This window comes from Otolemur garnettii, unplaced genomic scaffold, assembly GCF_000181295.1.
Source record: "Otolemur garnettii isolate 467f Iridium unplaced genomic scaffold, OtoGar3 scaffold00051, whole genome shotgun sequence".
Classification (NCBI taxonomy): domain Eukaryota; kingdom Metazoa; phylum Chordata; class Mammalia; order Primates; family Galagidae; genus Otolemur; species Otolemur garnettii.
This window is the reverse complement of record NW_003852446.1, coordinates 9,711,137-9,716,544: the sequence shown is the minus strand read 5'-3', so window position 1 is coordinate 9,716,544 and position 5,408 is coordinate 9,711,137. Positions and strand designations below refer to the sequence as shown.

Below are 5,408 nucleotides of genomic sequence, written 5' to 3'. Positions count from 1 at the left end.
CGCCCAAAGTCATCTGCACACCGGCCCCAGGTCTCCCAAAGCAGTTCAATGGAGTGTCCAAGTCCAGACAAACCAAAACAGCCCCTAGGCGAGGCTCTTCCGGGCTGCAGTCTCGTGTTGCTATAGGCACAGCTGCAGGCAGCCTCCAGGGGAACAAACAGGCACCCACAACTTGCCGGTGTTCCACCGCTTCTGACCGCCTCCTGGGGTCCTAAAGTCTCTCACTGACTTCCTGAGTCACCAGAGGACAGCCTCTGGGCAAAACCTACCGGCCAGAGATGCCTGGAATCTTCTCTCCCCCTTCTCACTGCGCCAGGTTCCACAGAAGCTGCTACTCGGCCGCCATCTTCTCTCTCCTCAAGTCCATTCTTTGTAGGTGGAATCTTCTGCACTAACTCGTCATGGTCCCTTGGGGGAGTTCCTCTGTTTCAGTTTCTCATGTTGCCCTAATTTTTCTTTTGATTCCTCCTGTGTTCTTTCTTCTCGTTCACCTCCTTGTCCTCCTTTTTCCTTCTCACTGCTTCCTTTGTTTCAAACAGATGTCTTTGCTGCTGATGGCCGAATGTTGCCATATGTTGAAGGGACACCAGGTGGCAATGTGGATTTTTTAGGAGACAGAGAGCATAGCCAGCAACCTCTATGGTCCTAAATCCAAACTTAGTTGCCTTTGGTGATTGCCTGATTATTTCCTCAGCATTCAGACCCTGCAGAGTTGGGATCATAAAGCTCACAAGCATCCTTTAGGGGCAGGTCTCACAGTGCCCCCTGAAACCAGTTCCCATAGGGTGCAGGAGTCGCTCAGCCTGTCCCAAGAATGGAGTTCTGATCCTAGCATGCGGAATTAAGATGGCTGTGCTTTAGGCCCTTGCTAAGACCTTCCCACAGTGGCAGCCTCTGGCCTCTGAGACCTTCTCAGTGTGGCTGCCATGCCAGTCACTAAACCTATGGCAAATCCACTCTAACCAGCATTGGAATCTGGTCGCTGTATACTGTTCAAGTCTGCCCATTCTTCCAAGCTTTCCACTCAACACACAGCTTCCCCCAACCACTGAAAACTCCAGAAAGGCTTCTTCCGGTCCCAGACCTCTGGGGTGGGGGCAGCCAAGCCCAGCTGGTGGCAATGATTTGCCTAATTCATCAGATTTCCACCTCTAGGGACCATACGCTGTATCAAGCTCACCACCTCCTCACTGTGCTACCTGAGCTATGACTCTGGGTAAGGTCCCCATGCCAAGTAATGCTGGGTTCTCTCTTTTTCCCCAGTCATTCTAGTAGAGCTCAGCTGAACAATCCTTCTGGTCCGCCATTTTGATCTGCACATCTATTCCAAATAATCTTTTTCAAACTACCACATACAGAATGCCCTAAGTATAATGCATAGGAAAGTAAAAGGTAAGTGGTTAAGTATAAGAAAGTTACATTATATGCATGTGGATATGAAGAGACTTAGGCAAGAGCTCACGGCAGGATACAATGAAGAATTCTGATGTTTGCAACAAATATATGAGGTCTTCATGCACGTTAAGAGCTACTAATGCAGACTCAGACAAGAGATTCTCCAAACAATTCAAGTTTCCACTCAAGCTGCAACCTTCTGTAACTTTCCCGGCATTTGTATTTTTCGGAAAATCCGTCTGTTACAATTGTGCAGAAGATGTGTCTATATTTGCATAGGATACATGTGATATCACATGTTTGCCTTTACGGTTAAGTGGAAAAGAAAGGGCCCCAAGGGAGCCCCCTTAACCCCCCTGCAGGTGGAAGTGAGGTCACCAGAACTGGAGGTGGGGCCTGAAAGACTCCCGCCCCACAGACAAGCTACATACCCGAAGCCTGCGGTGCCTGACCAGTGCGCATGTGCACAAGGGAGGGGCAAGACCGCCCCTGCAATTCTTCTTCCGGTAAGAGGATCGACAATGGAGGAAGCACAGGCCACGAGACCGCGAGCAACCCTCGCTGACCCGGTATGTTCAGAAAGCTGTTAAAATATTGTCTGATGCTTTTTGCGGGGAGGGTTTCCTGGTGCCCGCATGGGATTAAGACCTGTGCTCTGTGCACTTGTTTTGCAGGGCTAGAAATTGGTCTTAGAGACGCGATCTCGGCCATGCTACAGCCACGCGTAGACTTCCTCTTCCTGTAGGCGCCTTTTTGATACCACAATGCAGCAGGCTTTAGAACGAGCTTTGGATCGTGCCGAGTCTATCATTGAAAGTGTGAAGCACAGACCTCCGAAAAGGAAGTACGCATATGATGGGGAAAAAACTTTATTTCAGAAACTTCATGACATTTATGTTGAGGAATGTGGAAAAGAGCCTGAGGATACAGAGGAATTAAGAAGCAATGTTAACTTGTTAGAGAAGCTTCTTAAGAGAGAGTCCTTGCCATGTTTGGTGCTCAACCTGTACCCAGGAAAAGAGGGCTATTCTCTGATGCTCAAAGGCAACGATGAAACCTTTTCAGAGACCATTCGAATACCTTATGAAGAAAAGGATTTGCTCGAATACTTTGATGCGGAGGAGCTACCTCCTATTTTGATTGATGTACTGGAAAAATCTCAGATAAACATTTTTCACTGTGGGTGTGTCATAGCAGAAATACGTGACTACAGGCAGTGTAGTAATATGGAACCTCCTGGTTACCAAAGCAGGCATATTCTCTTACATCCCACGATGCAGACTTTAGCTTGTGACATCCACTCGATAACAGATGATGGCCACAAGTGGACCGAGGAAGACAAACTTAAGCTTGAGAGCCAACTGATCTTAGCTACAGCTGAACCACTGTGTCTAGATCCTTCCATAGTGGTAACCTGCACCGAAAACAGACTGCTGTATAACAAGCAGAAGATGAACTCTGGCCCGATGAAACGGAACTTCATGAGGTATTCTTGGCCAAATCGGCAGCAGGAGCTGTCTCATTGCCCACCTCCTGAGCTGAAAGTTTTGGATTCTTGCAGAGAAGAGAAAGAAGAAAATGCAGGTCAGCAGCGTGACCTGAGAATTTCTAAAGCAGGAAGTTGTGTAGACACATGGAAGCAGAGACCCTGTGATTTGGCCATGCCTTCTGAAGTGAATGTGGGGAAACATGCTACAAAGATAGAGTCTTTCGGATGTGATGACCTTGAACCAACAGTCTGGCCAGATCCGGAGGAGGAAGATGATGTTACTTTTGGATGGATGAAGGCTGGAAGAACAAAGCTGAACGTCATGCGGTCACTTTATGATCCACTTTTCTCTGGTGAAATTCAGTCCCACAAAAAAGCCAGACGTGAGAGGCAGACGTGTCTCCCTCAGATCTCCCCAGGTGAGCAGGCACATGGTTCTAGGCCCACGTCACAGACTGATGCTGGGAGGGAGGTCCATCAGTACCAGGAGTTGGTCCAGAGCAAAGCCAAAAGTCCAGAGAAGGTGTCACACAGCCCCAGTGCCTCAGCCAGTGTCAGTCAGCTCTCTTCAGGGAACAACAGAGAGGAGCCTCAGCCTATATCCATCCAGCCTTCAGGTTTGGGGAAAGGAGTTAATCGTACACCTCCCGTCCAACTTGCCTCAAGCTCAGGAAGCAATTTCCCTCCCCTACAGGCAGGTGGCATTCTTCAGTCTCTTACTCCTGCCCCTGCTCCTGCTTCTGCCTCTGCCCCTGCCCCTGGCCCTGCTCCTGTGACACTAAGTCTTTCTGGAAAGTCCTCTGTCGATCTTAGATTTGTCAGCATGCCTCCTGCAGCTGCCTGCTCCACCTCCAGCTCCTCCCAAGCAACTCCAGCCACCCAGGCTGTGGCAGACTCCACTGGCCTGAAGATCGTCAAACTGGTGGGCCCGATCCCTGGAGTCCAGGCTTTGGTGAGTGGTTCAAACGCAGTACTGAGCTGTGCCACTGGTGCTCCGGCTCCTGCGGGAATGAATGCACAGGGCCTTCTGTCCTCAGGAGGTCAGCTGGTAAATGCACAGTCTGCTTCACTGCAGGCCACACCTGAATCAGGTGTTCATCTCTGTTTCAAAGATCGCTCGGGTGTCAAGCCCTTAGCTCTACTTCAGCTTCCACCGGGTTCCCTCATTATGAACACCCAGCAGCAGCAGCAATTCCTGTTAATTCCACAGGAACACTGTCAGCAAACCGTAATTTCTCACCCTCCACAGCTAGCGTCACAGGCTTCTGCCCGAGGTTCCAGAAGTCAGGGACAGGCCTCACCCGCTCAACAACCTGTTCCCCTTAAGCTCTCTGGAGTGGGAAGTTTTGTGCAACCCCAGGCAGCGGTGTTGTCTCAGCTTGGCTCTGCTCAGACACAACCAGGGCAGAGCCTTCCTCAGCTGGGGTCTCAGCTCCCCTCTGCCTTGCCACAGCAGAGGCTGCAGACAGAATCTGGGCAGAGCCTTCCTCAGCTGGGCTCTCAGCTCCCCTCTGCCTTGCCACAGCAGAGGCTACAGACAGGACCTGGGCAGAGCCTTCCTCAGCTGGGGTCTCAGCTCCCCTCTGCCTTGCCACAGCAGAGGCTACAGACAGGACCTGGGCAGAGCCTTCCTCAGCTGAAATTACAGGTCCCCTCTGCCGTGTCACAAATACAGGTTAAGATACGAACTAGGAAGAGCTTTCCTCAGCCTGGATCCCAGGTCCCCTCTGCCTTGCCACAGAAGGGGCTGCAGACAGGACCTGGGCAGAGCCTTCCTCAACTGGAGTCCCAGGTCCCCTCTGCCTTACCAGCCCAGGGGCTGCTGACAGGACTTGGGCAGAGCCTTCCTCAGCTGGGGTCCCAGCTCCCCTCTGCCTTGCCGCAGCAGGGGTTGCAGACAGGACCTGGGCAGAGCCTGTCTAGGCAAGGCTCCCTGCTCCCTTCTGCCTTGCCACAAAAGCAGGCTAAGACACAAACTAGGAAGAGCCTTCCTAAGCCTGGGTCCCAGATCCCCTCTGCCTTGCCACAGCAGGTGCTGCGGATAGGACCTGTGCAGAGCCTTCCTAACCTGGGGTCCCAGCTCCCCTCTGTCTTGCCACAAATACAGGTTAAGATACGAGCTAGGAAGAGCCTTCCTCCGCCTGGGTCCCAGCTCCCCTCTGCCTTGGGAGAGCAGGGGTTACATACAAGACCTGGGCAGAGCCTTCCTCAGCTGGGGTCCCAGGTCCCCTCTGCCTTGCCACGCCAGGGGCTGCTGACAGGACTAAGGCAGAGTCTTTCTCAGCTGGAGTTCCAGGTCCCCTCTCCCTTGGGGGAGCAGGGATTGCAGACAAAACCTGGGCAGAACCTTCCTCTGCCAGGATCCCAGGTCCCCTCTGCCTTGGGAAAGCAGGGGTTGCAGACAAGACCAGGACAGAACCTTCCTCAGCCGGGATCCCAGGTCCCCTCTGCCTTGGGAAAGCAGGGGTTGCAGACAGGACCGGGACAGAACCTTCCTCTGCCAAGGTCCCAGGTCCCCTCTGCC

At 52.3% G+C, this 5,408-nt stretch overlaps 1 pseudogene; it reads left to right on the top strand.

The window, feature by feature from the left end:
* Nucleotides 1-2,159: 2,159 nt before the first annotated feature.
* LOC111725989 overlaps nt 2,160-5,408 on the top strand; it is a 23,323-nt pseudogene continuing 20,074 nt past the window's right edge.